A 22151-nucleotide genomic window follows, 5' to 3' on the forward strand; every position below is an offset into this window, starting at 1 on the left:
AAGCATCCTGTTGGGGAAGCTGCCGGCAGGAGCTCCCAATCTAATCTACGGGACAAGCAACCGTCCTGGAGAAAGTGAGGTTGCAGCTGAGGCCTGAGTGCGGAAGTTAAAAAGAGGAAGGAGGAGGAAGAGTGTTGGAAGGTGCGGCTGAAACGTAAGAGGGAGTGGTGGCTGCACGACTTTATTTAGGAGGGAGCATCAATTGATAGGACTAAGGAACTGAGTTCATGCAGGGCCTGAAGGGGAAAGAGGAATGAGGGATGACTCCTCAGTTCCTGGCTCGGCCGCCTGGTGGTGGTGGTGGGGGTGATGGTGCCATTTACTGAGCCAGGGAGCACTGTGGGGGGAGCCCAAGGGTAGAGGTGGGGTGGGATAAGATGGTAATTATTGGGCATGTCTCACTCTTATAAAAATGAGCCCAAAAAGGCTGTACAGCAGGTCACATCCAGTGGTATCTCAAGGCTAAGAAGTGAATTAAAGCCCTAGTATAGACATGGTGTTGACTCTTTCATAGGCTGCCCGTAAAGCCTGTGTACGCTGTTTGTTTCCACTCTGTTGAGGAACTGAAAGGACAGAATGAAACCTCAAGGCGATCACCACCAGCTGGAATGATAAGGCCAAAAGTGATGGAATTTAATAGGGGCAAATGTAAACAACACCAAAACACGAAGCCAAAATCAGTTGTTGACTTAGCAGCTCGCGTCAACAGAACCTAACAGGGTCAGCTGGCTGTGAATTCTGTATAAGCCAACAGTGTCATACGGCTGCCGCTTCTGCCACTTCAATGCCACCCGGATGTTGAAGTATCGTGGAGGAACCCGTGAAGGTGGTTATCTGACCAGAACAGAGAAGAACCTGTAAGAAACATGCAGCAGCCCAGCAGGTGAGAGGTCAGTTCAGAGAGATGTCTGACGGGGCTCCAGCTTCAGGCGGTTGTGTGGAGTGTGGTCCGGGTATGTCTCCAAAGAAATCTGTGGAAAAACCAGAGTCAAGGGGCATAATTCTCAACCAACCAAGGAGTCTCAGAGAGAGGGATTTCTTTGGGCTGGGAGTAGAAGGAAAGGTGGACCAAGGAAATGATGAAGGGAGGAGGAGCCCCAAAGAGCCAATCATTGTATTAATGTTTCAATCACGTGTTCGAGTGCTAATTATGAGCTTCTGCCACAGTATACCCTGTACTAACTGGTCTAGCTCAAATGACAGGTGCCATTCAGAGGATGATGGGGGCCTCTGAGGACAGGGGGATCAAGGAGGACGTCATGGGAGAGCTGCGGGCCAGGGAAGATGTCACTGGCATGGCATGAGTTGTGGAAAATAAGAAAATCAGCTGACCAAGGTCTTGGGAAATAAGATGGGACAGGTAAGGATAAAACCAGAGCTGGTATGCTGGGTGGGCCAGACAAGGAGCTGAGACATGATGAAGGTCGCTCAGGTGAGCTCTTACCTGTGGGATGCAGACTTCACAGAAGAGTCTCCAGGCTGGTGAAGCTGAATTGAAGGATGACTGAATCTGTGACTTTCCTCCTGATGGGTTTCTCCCTCAGTGGCGCGTGCCCTAGGTGGCTGGGGACCCTCGTGTTGTGCTGCTGATCCATAGCAGACGTGAGCGCGCAGACAGCAGTAGGAAGAGAGCTCCAAGGAAATTCCTCAGGGAGAGGCCCCAGTGCCCTCTGATGGGAAATCAAACTAAGTGGGAGTGGGTTGTGCAGGTGCTTTCTAAGTTGTAGAGGGTAAGAGGTTTCCCTTCCTTCCTCCTTCCTTTCTCTCTCAGTCCTCCCTCCCGCCAACATTTATGGAGCAATAGCTGCATAGCAGGTGCTCTCTGAAGGCATGGAGGTGCACAGATGATCAGAACACAGGTCCTGCTCCCATGGTTTATAGTGAAGAGAGGAGGCCAGACACACGAATAGTAACATTATTTCTTTGGTAAAAATGCACTCTCCATATACTAGCTTTCCAGAAGGAAGAAACATCAGAAACACTACCGAAGTAAATGTACACATTGTTGCAAAACATCCTGAATTTAGAAACATTTAACTGTGAAAAAAGTATGTTTGGAATTGAGTAATAGGAGCAGAGTAATCATTATCACAAAAGAAGTGGGTACAGTGACCTCTTAGAACATAAAAATGTGGGAAAAAAATGTGTCTTAGAAATAGTAGTCACAGCAGTGTGATCATTGTCACAACAGGGTGGGTACAAGGTACTAATGGAGCCCTCTGGAGGAAGCTCATAAGGCTGCCTGGGGACACCAGACAAGGCTTCTGCAGGAGATGTGTTGGAAGACCACCTTCTAGCAGAACGAGGGTGGACAAGGGTGGGTAGAGAGGCCAGCTGAGGGGGTTCCGGGCAGAGGGAGCAGCTTGTGCAGAGGAAGGAGACAAAGGAGAGTGCGATGCATTCTGGGAGCAGCTGCTCATTATCGTTGTAATTGTTATCCTCAGCGGAGGAACAGAGGGGGCCTTCAGTGTGGAGGGGCCCCGAGTTTCGTCACAAAGACAACAGGAAGGAGGTGTGGGCTCCATCTGCACTGTAATAGAACAAGGCATCTCTGCCAAACTTGCCTATCTCTTGAAAAGGTTTTCTCTTTTCTATTTGCATGAGGCATAAACCGATTGCCTAATGCAAAAATGATGTGTTCTCAAATAGTAAGAAAATGCAACAGATTTCAATCAATAGACTCAGAATTTTTCATTAAATCTTCTTGCCTATTTCTTTAAATCTTTTCTCCGGGGGAAGTACGTCCTTACGAAGTGATTGATTGTGTTGCTCCTGTGGGCACATGTACTTCTTACAGCCTCTTCTGTCTCTCTCCTTCCTAGTTGTTATCAAGCGGCTGCTCAGCTGAAGCATTAGGCAGACAGTGAGGGATATAGTTTTTGTTCAAATGTGTGTGTGCATGTGAGACTCTTTCTGAATTGCATCCTCACAAAATAACCTTTGGGTATTGGCATGATGAGGATGCCATTAGCAGCAAATTCATATACGTTGGTTCCAGGAGCAGGGGGAAGCTACACAGTGTTGAAAGCAAGCCCAATAAACAGTGTGGAATGTCCTTCCTAGGAAGGCCTGCTGAAAGAGATGGACGGTACTGGATTAATTAGAACATTCTCCTGGGCTGTGTCTCTTTGTGCTCCTGGGGGAATGGATATTCTCTTGGGGCAGAGAAGCGCCCCTCTGGTGTTTTCTGCATTCACTCAATAGCTCAACCCACCTTGGGTCAGGAAGAGAGAATCCCTTGGCTGCTTCCTCTTCATATTTTCTCAGCCCTGGGAAGGCCCTGAGCTGTCAGAGCACAGAGAATCAGGATGGATGTAGGCTGTGATGGGAATGGTCCCCAGTGGGAACCACCAGCCGGGGTCCTCCTGCTGATTCTGCCACTGGACCTCCTTGGGGCATACTTCCTCACCTGTAAAATCAGATTGTCTACGAGTTGATCTCTAAGGCTCTGTTTCAGCTCTATGTTAGTAATTCAAACAAGAACAACGACTGAATGTTTACACTGTGTGCCAGGCACGCTGCTAAGAGTTTTACATATGTTATCTCATTTAATCTTCATGGAAACTCTGTGAGCTTCATGTTCTTGTTATTCCGTTTTACTAATGAGGAACCCAGCCCTGGGAAACACAACCAGTAAGTGGCAGAACTGCAATGAAGTCATAACTGATTCTCCAGCCCACAATTTTTGTGTGTTGTCTTAGTCAGTTTGGGCTGCTATAACCAAATCCAATAGATTGCATGGCTTAAACAACAAACATTAATTTCTCACAGTTTGGAGGCTGGGAGGTCCAAGATCAAGGTGCCAGCAGAATCGATGTCTGGTGGGGACTCTCTTTCTGGTTTGCAGATGGCTGCCTTCTTGCTGTGTCCTTACATGGCAGAGAGAGAGAGAGCTCTCTCTTCCTCTTCTTATAAGGACGCTAATCCCATTACGGGGGCCCCACCCTCATGACTTCATCTAAACCTAATCACCTCCCAAAGGCCGCACCTCCTAATACCATCACATTGGGGGTTAGGGCTTCAATGTGTGAATTTGGGGGGACACAGACATTATGCAATATGCCTCCTGTGATTTAGAGAGAGTGTGGGTGGAGACTTGGGCCACCTTTAGGAGCACGTAACCAGAGCACACAACTCCCTTTCCTTCACCACAGTGCACAGAGAGGGAGTGGTCAAGTGCAAAGCTGCTGTACCTGTGAGCAGGACTCCAGAGCTCGAGAACAGAATCCTGTGTGATGTCTATGAAACCAGATACTCCTTGGGACAAGCCACTCCCCAGGAGTGTCTGTGACTATTTGTGAACATCCATCCATTCATTCCACAAGTATTTTTTGAATACCTACACTGTGTTAGGGGCTGGGAATCCAATGGTGAACAAGACAGGGAGCTTGCATTCTAGCAGGGAAAAAAGACATTAATGAACTAATCACATAAATAAATAAGTAATTGAAAATTGTATTGAACACTAGGAAAGACAATATGGTGTGCTGTGAGAGCGCAAGGGGCCAGGTCTGGTCCTGGCGGATGATGTGGTCATTACAGGTTTCCCTGAGGGAGTGATTGCTGAGCTGAGATCTAAAGGGTCTGAAGACTTTAACTAGACACAGGAGGGGAAGGGGAGGGGCAGGGCCCCTGTGATGAAGCTGAGAGGGTAGGGGTGAGGGGGTGAGGCTGGAGGGGTATGGGGGGTCAAGTTCTGTAGGGCTTTGTAGGTAACTTAAGTAGTTTTCACTTTATTCTAAGTGCAATAGAAAATCATTGCAAGGTTTAAGCAAGAATGTGGTGTGAACTGATTTGCATTAAAACAAATTCACTCTGGCTGCTGTTTGGAGGAGGCTCCAGTGGGAACAGGAAAACCAGTCAGAGGGCTGATGCTCACTAGTCTAGCAGACTGAATACGAGCTGGCAGTAGCTGGGCTAGAGTTGGCAGCAGAAATGGAACAAATAGGAAGGATCAGGGGGATATTTAACAGGTAAAATCAGCAAGACATAGGGGGATGGCTTGAGTTAGGGTTGCAGGGGAGACAATGTAGATAAACAGGGATATAGGTGTAGACAAACAGGGATGGGCAGTACTCTGATGCAACTTGTTTTTAAAGAGAAAGGCCTCTTCCTAAAGCTTCCTGAAGTGCCTCTCTGGGTCAGTTAGGATGACTTCACCTGCACGTCAGAGAACGCCCCCTAACTCAACGGCTGTAAACAATTGAGAATTATCTCACATAGCAAGACGTCCAGCCGTGGTGCAGCTCCGGGTAGTAGGATCAGGTCTGGGATGTCACCAAAGCTCCAGGTTCTCTCCTCTTCACTCTGCTGACTTCATCCTGAGGCTTGGCTTCCCCTGGGGTGGCAGGATGCCCTCGGCATCTCTAGACATCAGACTCCCAGTCACAGTCACATCATTTTCAGGTTCAACTGGCCAGACTGAGTCACATTTCCACCCTGTAAATCAATCTCTTCCTGGACAACGGGTTCACCATGGCAGCTTAGACAGCTCAGGATTCTGCTCTGGACTGGGAGTGGGGCCACCTTCCCTGAGGACTGGATAAGTGGATGAATCCGGGATTCTGTTAGGGGGGCTAGCTGTTGGGGCTCAATGAGTTTGTCATTGTGTCCTGGACTGAGTCCCAGATTTTGGATTTTTAGACCAGTAAATATAATAGAGGTAGTAGGTGAGGGAACTGGCAAAAGGATTGCCAGCTTTTCAATTTTATCTAGCAAAGACGTTAAAAAAATTACTATCTACTGTCTATCATTTATTTCCTCAAAGGAACATTTTAAAAACAAAGAAGAAAAAAGTCTCAGTTTAATAAGTTTAGCATTATAAAAACTTGCTCTTTTTTCTAAATTCTCTTACCTGAAATTTGGGAACCATTCTCTAGAACCACTGTGAATCATATAAAACAGAGGATCTTAACTGGGATCCAGGGGCACCCCCAAGGGAGCTGTGGAACAGAAGTCAGTGGGTCCACGAACTCGGAAGGGAAAAATTATAGCTTCATTTTTACTATCCTCTATTTGAAATGTAGCATTTCTTTCAATTACAAACGTGGCAACCATGACCTGTGATTTTGTTATCAATGGAAATCACAAATATTTTCATATCATGCTACAGTAGTTGTGGATGTCTGGAAATAGCATTTACACCTATCACCATTTTGAAATTACAGGAGCTGTTAGACTGGCCATTGGAAGCGTGGGATCAGTCTTCGGTCAGACTCTTCTGCCATGTAGCTGCCCACGGTGCACGGGTAGGGTAGCCACTGGGCGGTGAATATGAGTATTTTCGTGAGGGTGACCCAGACATTCCAACATTCCTTAACTGTAACTGTTTGTTATATGCAGAAGGAGTTGAATAATTTTTGTAGTTTGCTAAAGTTTTGCAAATCTGAATCACTCTAACATGAGTTTTTCACTCTCTGTCGGCAGTGCAGCCTTTGGTGACACAGACGACTTCAAACATGTCTGATCACTGAGCTAACTGTCGAAGTGTGATATTTAAAGTAACTTCTTATGATTGCTAACAGATTGCATGGCGACATGGGTCATGCACAGTGTGGTATGTTCTTTGATTTGTTTTTCTTTTTTTACTCTCTATTTGTGCAATGTCTGTGTTTTGAAGCGGTCTTACACACACTGTATATTATTTATGTGTTGGTCTTTTACTATTATTCTGTAAAAATGTCACACATTTAAAAAAAACACCTTTGTGGGAAATTGTGACAGTATGAAAAATGAGAACCATTATTTCTAGAAAGTCAAGGAGAGTCACATGAAGCAATAGCTAAATTTCAGGGAAAACAGGACTCCTGAGCCCCTGCTGTAATCCCCCAGTCCATACAAAGGTTAAAAGATGTTACTAGTGCAAACACTTTGGCTAATCCTAAAAGCTATCTTATTATACTTACTTGTCATAAAATTTAACGAATATTTTATACTTTACTTAATTAACATACACATTATTTTCTTCTACATAGATTTATCAAACAAATTACTTAGGAAACACAAACAAAATATTACATTTCAAAGAATATTCATGGAACAAAATATTTTATTTTAGCTTATTATTTATTTTGATTTTGATTTTATTGAGGTCACATTTGTTTATAGCATTGTGTAAATTTCAAGTGTACATCATTATAGTTCAGCTTCTGTATAGATCGCATCGTGTTCACTACCAAAAGTGTTCACCACCAAAAGTCTAGTTTCCATCTGTCACTGTACATATGTCCCTTTTTACTCCTTTTGCCCTCCCCTCACGCACTTCCCCTCTGGTAACAACAAATCTGTTCTCCAAATCTATGTATTTGTTTGTCTTCCACATATGAGTGAAATCATATGGTATTTGTCTTTCTCTGTCTGACTTATTTCACTTAACGTAATACCCTCAAGGTCCACCTATGTTGTCACAGATGGCAAGATTTCCTCTTTGTTATGGCTGAGTAGTATTCCCTTCTCTCTGTAGATACACACCATGTGTTCTTTATCCATTCATCCATTGATGGGCACTTGGGTTTCTTCCAAGTCTTGGCTATTGTGAATAATGCTGCAATGAACATGGGGGTACATATATCCTCTCAAATTAGAGTTTTCATGTTCTTTGGATAAGCACCCAGAAGTGGGATAGCTGTATCATATGGCATTCCTACTTTTGATTTTTTGAGTGGTCTCCATACTGTTTTCCATAGAGGCTGCACCAATTTGCATTCCCACCAGCAGTATATGAGGGTTCCCTTCTCTTCACATCCTCCCCAACACTTATTTCTTGTCTTTTTAATAATAGCCATTCTGATGGGTGTGAGGTGATATTTCACTGTAGTTTTGATTTGCATTTCCCTAATAATTTAATGATGTTGAACATCTTTTCATGTGCATGTTGGCCATCTGTGTATCTCCTTTGGAAAAATGTCTGTTCAGATCCTCTGCCCATTTTTTGATCAAATTGTTTGTTTTTTTGTTGTTGAGTTGTATGAGTTCTTTGTATATTTTGGAAATTAACCCCCTATGGGATATATGATTTGCAAATATTTTCTCCCAGTTAGTGGGTTGCCTTTTCATTTTGTTGATGGTTTTCTTTGCTGTGCAGAAGCTTTTTAGTCTTATGTAGTCCCATTTGCTTATTTTTTCTTTTGTTTCCCTTACATGAGGAGACGTGGTTTTCAAAAAGATGCTGCTAAGACCAATGTCAAAGAACATACTATGTATGTTTTCTTTTATGAGTTTTATGGTTCCAGGTCTTACATTCACGTCTTTAACCCATGTTGAGTTAATTTTTGTGTACGGTGTAAGATAATGGTCTACTTTCATTCTTTTGCATGTGGCTGTCCAGTTTTCCCAACACCATTTATTGAAGAGACTTTCATTTCTCTGTCGTATGTTCTGGGCTCCTTTGTTGAAGATTAACTGTCGGTAGATGTGTGGTTTTATTTCTGGGTCCTCAATTCTGTTCTGTTGATCTGTGTGCCTGTTTTCTGCCAATACCATGCTGTTTTGATAACTATTAGCTTATTTATTACTTATTTTTTACAGACCAAATTTATCTTGAGCTCGTAAAGAAAAGAAAGATCTGATGAAAACCGTATACCTGGTTTTATTTACATTAATGAAGCTATGTGACATAAAGGCCACAATGATTTCTCTCCTTTTCTTTTGTGGAAAAATTCTTTTTTGTTTTTTTGAGGAAGATCAGCACTGAGCTAACTGCTGCCAATCCTCCCCTCCCCGCCAAGGAAGACCAGCCCCGAGCCAACATCCATGCCCATCTTCCTCCACTTTACATGCGGGACACCTACCACAGCATGGCGTGCCAAGTGGTGCCATGTCCGCACCCGGGGTCTGAACCAGCGAACCCCAGGCCGCCAGGGCGGAACGTGCGCGCTTAACCCCTGCGTCACCAGGCCGGCCCTGTGGAAAAATTCTTGAGAATGGAATTTTGAAGTCAGGAAGACTGAATGAAGTCCTTGTGTCTATCCATCAAGAAAGTATATCCAAAGAAAACGGAGGGTTTTATGTATATGCGGATGAAGAAAGCTCAATTTGAAAAAGTTAGGATACTTTGAAAATGTGGATTTGTCATTCATAAAAACGTTTTCTTGAAGCGTTCTTGAAGTTTCTTACCAGGTGCCAAAGGAAAGAAGCCTCGCAGGACTGGAGACAGTTTACCTGAAGCCACATGCACTGGGAATGCGGAGCACACTGGAAGTGGCTCTCTAGTCAAACGAGGTCCTTCCATGAAGAGTAGTTGGCATGTTTTGAAGCAGGTTATGGAGGAATTGGCAGCCTTGCCATTCACTCAGCAAGTCACTCGATGAAACTACAGACATCTTTCAATGTATCCCCTTCCTTATTTTGTTCATGACAACCCTGCTAACATGAACGAGGAAGAATTCTTGTTCTGTGGGCGCCTTTGGAAATGATAAAGACTGCTGATGTTTTGGAAATGGTATAAAGGTTTCTTTTTTTGTTTTTTGTTTTTGTCAAACAAACCTGACTGGACGGAAAAGCTTCCTATCCTTGCACAGGAGTTCTCGCAATGCGTTCCTGCTTGGTTGCACATCCAATGTTGCTCCTTCAGGGAAAAAAGGAGCAGTTCATATTGTTTTCACTTGCCGTAGTTAATGCAGATGTGTTCTGGCTCTTCCAAAAGTCCTAAGAGAAGTTTTGTTGACAGCCATAAAAGTCATCACCTTTCTCAAAGCTGGTTTCTGAATCATAATAGTTTCGCAAGTTCTGTCAGGGAACAATAGCAGAAAACGAGGCGCTTCTTTACCACAGAGAAGCTCACTGACTTTCAATGGTAAAGTTTCACTTTTTCTGGGGGGAAAAAAAAAGGAAATCCATTCTTGGAACACTTTGAAAGAAAGAATTTTGTCTGCGGGTTGGTTGGCTTACCTGGCAGATATTTTTAACCATGTGAATGAGATGACTCTTCCAATTCAAAGCCCTGATATCACCATTATGGATGCTTCAGGAAACATTACGCACTTTCTTGGCCAAGCTGCTGAGAGGAGGCTGACATCTTTACAAACCTTCAAATGCTGAAGGAAGTGCTTTACCTTCATGGAGCTGAATTACAAAATTCTGTCATTTTATTTGAAAAGAGTAATCTACAAACACCTGGAAACACTTTAGAACTCTTTCAAAAGTTATTTCTATCTTGATGGTAACAAAATTGAACCCTAGAGTCACGTTCTTTTTCTTTCTGCTATAAACTTTGTCAAAGGTGTGGACCTGGTAAAGACGAATTCATTGATCTTAGGACCAAAAGACCACTCTAACTAGAGTGTCACTCAAAAGCCTTGGAGAAGGTTGGTGTTCCTTGGGAGACACTTATCTTTACTTTGTGAAGGAGCTGTGAAAGTTTTAATTCCATTTGCAACACTATATCTTTGAAGATTAGATTTTCAACACTGTTACCATAAAGAATATAAAAATCAATTGGATTTCCAATAGGACACGTGCATTATCTTATCAAAGACCCTTCTACTATTTCATGTTCTTATTTAGGTTTAGCAAAAGTAGTCTTTGTATGGATACGCCTTTAGAAATTAAAATATAACTTTAATTTGACTATTTCAAATGTAGTGTTTTATTTTTTGGGAATTTTATTTCAGTATACTTAAATGTTTTTGTAATTCTGTGTATTTATGTTATGCATTGAAAATATTATTCTTTTTTTTCCTTCTCCCAAAAGCCCCCCGGTACATAGTTCTATATGCTAGTTCTGAGTGCCTCTGGTTGTGAGAAAATATTATTCTAAGAAAGTCCCATAGGCTTCACAAGACTGCCCTAGGGATCCATGGTGTAAAAACAATAAGGAACTCCTATCTAAGAGGACAGGATCACCTGACATGCCCTCAAGTTGCTTAAATATGGGAAAAGGCAGGTTTGATGCGTATTCTGATGGAGACTGGAGAAACAGCAGCTCCCCTCACGTCAGGCTGGGCCAGCTGTAAGGCTCTTGTGCTTCCAGGAAAACCCACTGAAGGTGGCAGCCTTGAATGTTCAGCCTCATCACGCCCAAGGCAAGGGAGGAAGGGAGAAGACATCAGCCCCAAATTAGAAGGTATTTACTTCTCTTTTCCTATACTAACTGAGTTTAGGAAACCAGCCACTTTTCAATCAATCCCCAGGTGTTGAAGTGACATGCATTACTGAGTTCCTCCCGTGCGTATGGAGTGTCTGGAGTGCGATGCAGGGCTACAGAGAAGAGAACCATAGGGTCCTTTCCCTTGAGAAGTTAACCATTTCGTTGTGGAGACAAAGCTAGTGCATAAAACAATTAAGGAGAATTAAATGCACGGCTGGACGGTGTCTTGAGAAAAACCTGCCTGTTGACTTTTTCATCAGGGTATCCTCAGAGTCCAGAATATTGCTGGGCACATAGTATGTGCTAGAAAAATTCTGTTGAATGCATAAATCGATGACTGAATTTTTACAATAACATCTATTGTTATGAGAGTAATACATGTTCATTAGAGAAAACTTGAAAATACAGAGGAATATAAAGAAAAAGTAAAAAAGAAAAAAAAAGCAGCAAACATTTTGCTATACTTCTTTTTTTCTCAATACCTAAGCACAACACACACACACTCTCATACTTTTTTTTAAGAACGGAATTGAGACCTGAGTTTTATAGCCTGATTTTTTTTTCTCTTAAAATTATACTGTGAACATTTTTCTGTGCCATTAAATATTCTTCAGAACATTATTTTTAATGGCTTCGTCATACAGTATTCTATAAATAAATCATGGTGTAGCCCAATTTATTAACCACTTCCCTATTGCTGAGCATTACTGTTGGGAACATTTTATATCACCCAAAGCTGCATTTATTTGCTGCTTGCTCTGTTGCAAGTAACGTGCTGAGTTTTTCCCTTCGTACATAATCTCATTTAATTTAATTCTCACAGCCATCCAGTGAGGTGGGATTCGTTACACCCATTTTACAGAGGGAAAACCTGAAGGTCACAGGAATAACATGCCAAAGGTCGTGCTGCTGGAAAGTGACAAAGCTGGGATTCAAACCCAGGTCTTGTTTAATGACAAAGTCTGGACACTCAAATGTTACTCTAGACTGCTCCCCAAGCACGTGTGAGGAGGGCGCCTGCTTCATTAGGCAAGAAGGAGGTTGGGAAACACGTGTCAGAAAGGGAAGAGAAGATCTGGAAGAGAGGGTGTGGTGGCAACCAGAGGAGAGATGCACAGAAGTGGGGAGGGCTTTTCCGTATCCACAGCTGTGGGGACACCGTGATGGACGACACCAAAGCAAAAGCCGCGGGGTCTGTTTCAAGAGCGGCATTTCAAAAGTGAGATGGGAGCGAGGGGTGTGTTCGGAGCTCAGTGCTCCTGACTTCCTGGCAGCCGAGTGACAAAACCACTCTTTTATTTCTTCCTGATATCAAGAGCCCTCTAACAGCCCTCACACAAGTGGCTGAAGGGAAGGTGACATAAAAAGCAGCGGGGCATCACTCTGTTCTTAAGCGTTCCTGCAGCCCCTCAAGTGTGAGCAGTTTCAGACAGGAGCTCAGAGGCTTGTAAGGGAGGGAAGGCAGGGACACCAGCCAAGAGGGAGGGCAGAACTGTAGAGTGACCAGAGGGACTGGCTGTGCCTTGAGCGGATGTAAGACTCTCCACTCCTCACCCTTGCGGCCTGTCTCTCCCTTTGCCCCTTCATTGAAACTGTGTCCATGAGTGTCACTGATGACCAAAGGCCACTTTCGTCCAAGTCACTGTCTCTTTCCTGGGCTCCTAATGATCTCCCTGCTGCCGGTCTTGCTCCTACAGTCTATTCTCAGCCCAACAGCCAAAGTGATCCTTTCCTACTTTTTTCATTAAGGAATAATGTACATGCAGTAAAATTCACATGTATCAGTATACAGTTCTGCATGTTTTGACAAACATCCACTGGTTTAACCATCACCACAATCAAGATAGAGAACAGTTCTATCCTTCCAAATAATTCCCTTATATCTACCCCTTCCCTTACCCCAGCCCTTGGTACCCACTGATTTGTTTTCTGTCTCTGTACTTTTACCTTTTCAGCATGTCACATAAGGGTAGCCTTTGAGTCTGGCTTCTTTCACTCAGCACAACGCATTCGCGATCCATTCACGTTGTTGTGCATTAGTAGTCTGTTCCTCTTTAAGACTGAGTGGGATTTCATTGTATGGATATTCCATAGTTGTTTAACCATTCCACAGTTGAGGGATGTTTGGTACTTTCCAATTTTTGGGAAATAAGAATAAAGTTGTCCTAAAAATTCACATGCAGGGGCCGGCGCAGTGGTTAAGTTTGCACACTCTGCTTCAGTGGCCCAGGGTTCGCCGGTTCAGATCCCGGGTGCGGACCTACGCACTGCTTATCAAGCCATGCTGTGGCAGGTGTCTCACATATAAAGTAGAGGAAGATGGGCATGGATGTTAGCTCAGGGCTAATTTTCCTCAAAAAAATAAAAAAATCACATAAACGTTTTTCAGTAAGTGTAAGTTTCCATCTCACTTGGGTAAATATCTAGGAGTGGGTTTGACAGGTTGTGTGGTAGGAGTATGTTTCATTTTATAAGAACTGCTGTATAATTTTGCATCCCCACCAGCAATGAATGAGAGTTGCCATGGCTCTACATCCTCACCAGCGCTTGGTGTTATTGATTTAAAAAGTTATTTTAGCCATTCTACTAGATGTGTAGTGGTATCTCATTGTGGTTTTAATTTGTTTTCCCTAGTGGCTAATGATGTTGAACATCTTTTCACGTGCTTATTGCCATGCAAAGTGTCTCTTCAATTCTTTTGCTCATTTAAAAAATTGGATTGTCTTCTTTCTTATTATTGAGTTTTGAGAATCCTTTATATATTCTGTATCAAGTTCTTGATCAGGTGTACGATTTGTAAATATTTTCTCCCAGTCTGTGTCTTGTCTTTTCATTCTTGTAACAGTGTCTTATGAAGAACAGAAGTTCTTAATTTTAATGAAGTCTAACTTATCAATCTGACATCATATCTGAGAAATATTTGCCTAGCCCAAGTTCACAAAGATTTCCTCCTATCTTTTCATCTAATAGTTTTATAGTTTTAAATTTTACATCTAGATCTATGATCCATTTTTAGTTAATTTTTATACGCAAGAAATGGATAGAGGTTTTTTTTTAAATGCATATGGATGTCCAATCGTTCCAGTGCTATTTATGGGAAAGACTATCTTTTCTCCACTGAATTGGCTTTGTACCTTTGTTGGAAATAAATTGCCCAAATATGTGTGGGTCAGTTTCTGAATTCTCTATTCTGTTCCCTTGATCTGGATGCAGAGGTGTGCTGGTAAATGTTTAAGAACTGGCTCTTGGGGAAAGGAGTGAGGTGAGTCTAGATTTGTAGGTTTACTGATTTTTGTTTTTTAAAAGCTTTCACAGTAGACAATTTCAAGCAACCAATTTGACATCAAAAAAACTGTAAAACTCCTGAAAATTTGGGTCTCATGAGCTGGTATGAGCTGGCTGCAGCACACCAGTAGATCTATCCCGTTTTCCAACACCACACTGTCTTAAACACTGTGGCTTTATAGGAAGTCTTGAAATCAGATAGTGTGATTTCTCAGACTTTGTTCTTCTTCAGAATTGTTTTGTCTATTCTAATTCCTTTGTCCTTCCATAAAAATTTTAGACCCAGAGCATTGATTTCCAAAAAAATTCCTGCAGAGATATTGATTGAAATTGTGTTGAATCTGTAGCTCACTCTAGGAAAAATTGGTATCTTAATAACACCAGTCTTCAAATCTGCGAATAATCTCTCTCTCCATTTACATCTTTTTTGATTTCTTTCATCAGTGTTTTTTAGTTTTCAGTGTACTGATTCTGCGCATATTTTGTTAGTCTTATATACTTGAGTGTTTCATGGTTTTTGGGTGCTGTTGTAAATGGTATTTTTGTAAATTTCAATTTCTAATTGTTTATTGCTAGTAAATACAAGTACGATTGCTTTTCGTTATTGACTTCTTTTCCTGAGACTTTGCTAAACTCACTTATGTTGATTCTAGTCATTTTCTTATAGTTTCTTTGTCATTTCTTGTGTAGACAATCATGTTGCCTGCAAACAGAGACAGTTTATTCTTCCTTTCCAACCTACCTTCATTTACTCATTCATTCATTCATTTCACTGACTGGGACTTCTAGTGTGATGATAAATAGAATTAGTGAGAGTGGACATCCTTACCTCATTCCCCATCTTAGGGAAAAAGCATTCAGTCTTTCACCATTAAGTACAATATTAGCTGGAGGTTTTCTGCAGTTGTCCTTTGTCAGGCTGAGAAAAATTGCTTCTATTTCTAGTTGGCTGAGAGTTTTTGTCGTGAGTGGGTGTTGAAATTTTCAAATGCTTTTTCTGCATTTATTAAGATGATTATATGATATTGGTTGTGTGTAGAGGGTCTTGAGATCCTTAACTTAATTACATCTGTGAATATCGTATTTCTAAATAAGGTCACGCTCACGGTCCCAGGGGTTTGGACTTGGATATATTTTTTTGGGGACCACTATTCGACCCACTAAATATACTAAATAAACTTACTTATTTGCTTAAATTCGATCTCTCTCCAGCTGGTATGAACTTCCCACGAGAGAAGGGAGTTTCGTCTGTTAGGTTCACTTCACTGCTGTGTCTTCAGTACCTAGAATAGCGCAGGCACATAGTACATATTCAATAAATCTTTGTTGAATCTCAGCATCAGACACAGCTCTGTACCTGTTTATTCCAAAGCTCCTCTTCCTTGGTTTCTAAGGCCCCCTCCTTCTTTGTTTCTCCTTTGCCTTCTCAGATTGTTCCTTCTCAGAGTCCAATGTTGGAGCCTCTTCCTTTCTCCACCTCTAACTACTCTATCCTGGGTTTTCTCTGCTACTGCTCTATTTCCTCTCTCCAGGCAGCTCACCCACCTCGTGGTCAATCACTTCCTAGGTGAGGTGACTCATATTTCTGTAACTTCACCCCAACCTCTCTTCTGAGCCATATCTCCTCTTTCCCCTTTAATCAGAATCCTCCTCATAATTAGCGTACTTAACACTCTGACACATTGTCTTTGTCCTCCAAACCTGTCTTCCCTCCTTCCACGGTTCAGTATCACCAGCCTCCTGGTTACCAAAGCCACAAGCCTGGGGATCATCCCTGACTCTCCTACATCCTATCACTCATCGAATCCTGTCAATCCTGCCTCTTAAACATCTCTTGGATCTGTCCATTTCTCCCCATCCCTGCTGCCGCAGTTCAGTGATCGTCATTCTCTCCCTGTCTCTCTGCCTCTTTCCAAAATACAAAATGGCCTTTTTCCTTCTCATCATAAACCCCCTAGTGACTGCGTTGCCTATGGGCAAGACTGATCTTTAACCTCTCCAGGCCATCTCTTGAGGCCTGCTACTTGCCTTGTGTGACCCAGCGCATTGACCTTGCAGTTCCCCCAATTCACCAATTTCCTGGGCCAGACCAGAGGGGACTGGAAAGCAGACCACCCCATCAGAGAACTTCCTAGCGTCTCCGCCTCCACCTGCTGCTGCGTCCCCTGGACCCTGGGAAAACTGTGGTGAAAATTTTTTGGACAGAAAACATTACGAAAAAAGAAGTCTTAACATTTGGAGGAGGGGCCTCTGTCTCCAAGAGAGATTTTGGGTTCCATTTTACCTTCAGCTTGCGGCAGTTTCTTGGAGAACTTCCATTCTGTCTCTGCTTTTTGGTGTTAATTGTTGGGATCGATGCTGCAGCAATTATATAATGTTTACTGCAGCCACCACATATCCGAGGCTTAAGTGTTGCTAATTGTCACTTTCACGCTCCCTAGTGTATGGTGTGTAATTATAACTGGTTCACTACCTTCTCTGTGAAGGAGGCAGATGCTTTTAGCCTGAAATAGAGAATAGAAATGCATTTTCTCTAACCTTACAAGAGCACTCATTTCCTGAGAGACCCTGGAATGGAGGGGGAGGAACGACACAGGCTCTTCATCATGACAGCGTCACCTGCTGGGAGCTCTGCCAGTGTCTCCTAAAATGTGCAGGACCCCTCGACTCCTCCTCCCTGCCAGGCTACAGTGGGGCTTCTGGGAGCCTGAGATCAAATCCAGAGGCAAGGAGAGATAGAAGAACCGGAAATGAGAGTGCAGTGATGAAACAGGTGTCTTCAGGTATTAGAAGCACTACCTGGAGGAAAGCGCAGTGGGCTGGAAGTCACGCAGCTTTGGGTTTGTATTTCGCTAGGTGACTTCAGAGAGGTCATTATGACTCTCTGATTTCATTTTTGTCATCTATCAAATGGGAATAATAAATCCTTCCTGACCTACCTCAGTAAAACTCAATTCCAAACTATTTACTGAGTGCCTCTATATTCTAGGTATTAGAGGACACAGTAGTGCACATGTTAGATGCAGTTCCTGCCCTCAGTGAGCTTATGGTCTAGAGCAGGGGTTGGCAAACTGTGACCCACAGGCCAGATCTGGTCTGTGGCCTGTTTTTGTACAGCTGTCAGCTAAGAATGGATTTTACATTTTTAAAAGATCATGAAAAAGAAAAAGAAAAAAGAATACACAACAGAGTTTGGATGTGGCCTATAAATCTCAAGATATTTATCTGATCCTTTACAGAAGGATTTTTGTTGACTCCTTGTCTAGAGCTGTCCGATGAGAGTCACTAGTCACATGTGACTATTGGGCACTTGAAATGTGGCTAGTAAATTGAGATGTGCTATAAATGTAAAATAGACCTTGGATTTCAAAGACCGTATGAGAAAAAGAATGAAAAATTTCCTATTTAAAATTTTTATATTGATTACATGTTAAAATGACAATATTTTGAACGTATTGGGTTAAATAAAATATTTGATTAAAATGAATTATACCTTCTTATTTCTTAAAAATGTGGCTATTAGAAAACTAAAAATCACATAAGTGACTCATGTTATATTCTATGGGATAGCACTGGTCTAGATGGAAGTTAGATCATGAGTCTAAAATCAGGTCTGTTGCTCATTAGTGTGTTATCTGGGCAAATGATTTAACTGAGCCTCAATTTTTCATTTCTAAAATCGGGGGCAGCAATAACTAATTGATAGCGTTGTTTTGTAGCTCAAGTGAAACAATCTCCTAAAAGCATTTTGTGAGGTCCAACTTGTTACATAGATATAACTGGTTGTTGTGGTTCAGCCACACCTGAGAACACAGAAGGCTATTTAGCACCCTCTCCGTTATGGATGCTTGGTGCCCCTGTGGCAGGGCTGGTGTGTGTGCCGTGCAGCCCTCCTCCAACACTCGTCACAGCTCCCCTGTGCTCTCTTCCTGCTGCTTGGCCCCCATGTCCCGTAGGCATTGGTTGGTACCATTTAGAGATGCTCCTTCCTTCTGGAGTACTTGCATTTGATCTTAGAGACACAAAGACATCAAAATACTAATGAAAATGCTTAAGTGAAAGATACTGTTTCAGGAGCCAGGAAATCTGGATGACTGGTAATAAACCCCAAAAAGTAACTAACACTAAGGTCTTACTAAGTGTTTCACATGTGTTATTTCATTCAATCAAATAGCAATAGTATGAGGATCTAAAGTCCTGATTTTACAAACGAGCAAATGGAAGTCCAGAGAGGTAAAGTGACGTTCTCAGGATCTCTCAGCTGGTGGTGGCACAGTCTGAGCCTGAACCCATATCTTCTGATTCCAAGTAAAGCACTCTTCCCATGAGCTCAGAGGTCATTCAGGGTCCTTTCCGTGTCCTTGTGTAAGTAGTGATGCAGATAAGCAATATGGTGCTGTCAGGAGAAGTCAACATGGGATAGTGAACACAGCTCTGGCCCTGGAGTCCAAAGATCTAAGTTCTGTCCCCAGGGCTGTCCCTTATTAACTGGGTCAAACCACTTCCCTCTTAGGGCCTTGGAGTCCTCATCTTCAGGTGAAGTGTTGCAACGTCACCTCTCAGGTGCTCTTGACACTCACATTCTGAAGTGCAGGGACTCCCAATGTTGGCCCCTGGGACCAAATGACTACCTGGGAAGTGGTTTAAAAATGCATGTTCCTGGGCCCGCCTCTGGAATGTCTCCCTCACTGCCTGTGGAATGAGGTTCTAGAATCTGTTCTTGTGAAAACTTCTGTTGAGTCTCTAGGTTTATAAACCACTGAGTTAGAGGTTGTGGTTGGCTCTTACTAGAACTTTGAAATCAACACTTTTGAGTCAATGGTCTCCTACCATATTTTCTTCGTATCTCCCATCTAATTGAGATGCTAATCAGCACTAATTTCAAAATACAACTGGAATCCAACCATTTCTCACCACGTCTGTTAGCTACCATCATCATCTAGGCCACCATGATGTCTTCCCTAGACTATTGCAGAAGGCAGTGTAGCATAGCAGGTCAGAGGCAGAGGACCTAGGTTTGAAACCCATTTCTGTCAGTTGTCTAACCCCTCTGTGCCTCAGTTCCTCAACCACGGAGCGGAGATAACAAAGGTATCTTTATTGCTTTGCGGATTACATGAGTTAATACATGATAACACATGACATAATAAGTGCTCAATAAATATTATTTATACTACAATGGCCTCTAACTGATGTCCCTGCATTTCCGGCCTATTATGATCCATTTTCCACCTGGCAACGAGATATATTTTAAAATACAAATCAGGTTATGTCATTGTCCTATTTAAAACTCTCTAACAGCTTCAAACTCCCCATTGTACCCAGGATGAAATTCAAACTCTTTTCTATGGCCTGTGAGCCTCTGCAGATCCAGCCCTTATACACCCTGTCTCCTATTCTTTCCCTCACATACTTTCTTCTAGCCACATTGGTTGTTTTTTTTTTTTTGCCATTTTTCAAACATACCAAGAACATTCTGGCCTCAGGATCTTTGTTCTAGCTCTACCTGTTTATGGCCTGACATTGCATTACATTTTATAGTTGTTTAAATCGTCTGCCTCCCCCACTACAGTGGAAACTCCATGAAGGCAGGGAATATCTATCTATCTATCTATCTATCTATCTATCTATCATCTAATCTTATTCACTTACATATTCTCAATGCCCAAAACAGTGCCTGGTGCATGGTAGGTGCTCAGTAAATATTTGCTGAATGAATGAATGAATCAATGAATGAACCCACACCCTCTTCCTCCTGGCTGCCCTTCCTTTCCACCTTGTGAGGTCTAGCTAGCTTCTTTTCTGCTTCGACTTCTTGCTCAGACTGTTCTGCACTGTGTGGTCAGAGCATTTAGCTGTAGTTTATCAAGGCAAAGGAAACTGTTTCTGGGAAATCATAACTTGAAACACACATGGTTTTTGCACTATACTGGTGTGCACTAATGAATTATGTGGCGGAATAAATATTTCTGGAGACCCCGTTGCCCAGCCAGGCCTTTTATGTTCCCTGTCAGGAGGGGTGTAAGCCATTTATTACCCTCTCATTTCCCTTCTGGAATCACACGCAGGAGGCTGCTGTAGGTGCTACTGAAACTTCTATTATCTGATTCTTTCCTTGATCAATAAATCTCTCTCTTGAACATGGCCATCTGTATTTAATGTATCCAGGGAGTGGGCTAAGTAAGCACATAGTTAGATACCCTCCACATAGGCAGCTTGTGGTCTAGCATTTTCTCTGTGACCCATGGAATTTGTCCTCATAGAAATAAATCCAAGCTCAGTTCCTTGAGCTGTGAGAGAGCAGATACCGGCCATTCATTTTTCTGGGTTTCTCCTTGGCTCGTGCCTCTCTCTCCCATGGCCTCTTCTCTTGGGATGTTGCTTAACCTCCCAAAGCCTGCATTAATACAATTGAGATCATAGTATCCACAGTTGTGGTCAGGATTCAATGTGTCACTTTATAAGTCCTTATCATAGTGCAAGGGGTGATGTGCAAAAATACCCAGTAAAGTGACTTGGGCTGACACATCACAACAATGCTGGGGTGTTAGAGCAGGTGTCAGCCCTGTAGTTGCTGGCTGGGGAGCTTGAGGGGTCTTAGAGGAGGAGTGGGGTGGCCAAGGTGATGGGAGCCCTTGTGAGGTTCAGGAAACTGGCCATGTATAACCAGTGTGAGGTATTTCAATACTGTAATGACACATATGACTATACTGCAGAGTACTGGCTAATGGTCTGCTGGCCCTTCTGATGAGCTCCTTGGAGCCATCCACCTGTCCCTGGAACATACACGTCAGATGGCAAAGAATTGAGAGGCTCCAGCATACACGTTCCCATTGCAGCTTTGGCTCTCTTTACTTCTCTTCCTTCTTCCTGGTTCTGTCCTACATCTGAATTGCCTGCTGTCGACCTTCTGATTTCCTCTCCCACTTCTGTCCTCACTTCATCATTGGATTTGGCATTTGGCACCACTATCCTGGCCATAGGCCTGTCTTCCCTGGACAAGTGAGTCTGCTTCTCCATCCAGCCTTGGGGCTTGAGGCTGCCTCATGAAAATATCCCTTGTGCTCGTCCTGGTCTTGGGGCCCTCCAACCCCAGCTCTAAATTTCAGGCTCATTTGATCTCAGGAATAAGTAGGGGCCCTACCTGTTCAAACCTTACTTGTTGTCCAAGATCCACCTTGAAATTTGCCTCCTTTGAAAAATTTTCTCTGCTATCCCCAATTGTCTACATGGAAACGTGAAATATTCAGCCACCCCCAAATGCTACTCAATCTAAGGCAGGTCATGACACATGGTAGCAATGATAAATGCTCTAGGAGTTGAGGAATGAGGGGCAAATGCAGAGCGCTGGGGGTTACAGAGTTAAGCAGCTCTGGGGGTGAATCTGGGTTTTGCTCGTTATTGGTTGTATCATCTTGGGCTAACTGGACTTTGTGAGTCGCTGTAGTTTCATTCACTGTGAAACAGAAGGTCCTTATGAGGATCAAACCAGATGATGTTTGTAAGATGTGTAGCACAGGGCCTGGCATAGCGTAGGTGCTCAAAAATGGTACCTGGTTGGCTCATTGTCCCATGTCCCATTTTGGTTTCTTCCATGAGAAGCAGTGTGACATGGTGGCAAGAGCATGTACTTTGGAATCCGGGCAGATCTGAGTTCAAGTGCTTCTTTGGCTACAAATTGCTGTGAGACCTTGAGTAAGTCAGGGATCTTTCTGAGTTCCATGTTGGTAGGACTGGCCACTCACGTCTTCCTTGTGGAGCTTGTGGGAGTCGTACGTGA

At 42.9% G+C, this 22151-nt stretch overlaps 1 long non-coding RNA gene across 2 annotated transcripts; it reads left to right on the forward strand.

Annotated features, from left to right (window-relative positions):
• The first annotated feature begins 514 nt into the window (after positions 1 to 514).
• Positions 515 to 10576, forward strand: LOC139084078 (uncharacterized). Of its 2 annotated transcripts, XR_011541343.1 has the most exons (5): positions 695 to 883; positions 1204 to 1360; positions 6168 to 6248; positions 6427 to 6556; positions 8527 to 10576. It is a non-coding gene; the product is annotated as an uncharacterized lncRNA (long non-coding RNA). The 2 variants fall into 2 exon arrangements; XR_011541344.1 differs by lacking the exon at positions 6168 to 6248 and having other exon boundaries at positions 515 to 883.
• The last annotated feature ends 11575 nt before the right edge of the window (positions 10577 to 22151 follow it).

The sequence above is a fragment of the Equus przewalskii genome, chromosome 6 (genome assembly GCF_037783145.1).
Source record: "Equus przewalskii isolate Varuska chromosome 6, EquPr2, whole genome shotgun sequence".
Lineage (NCBI taxonomy): Eukaryota > Metazoa > Chordata > Mammalia > Perissodactyla > Equidae > Equus > Equus przewalskii.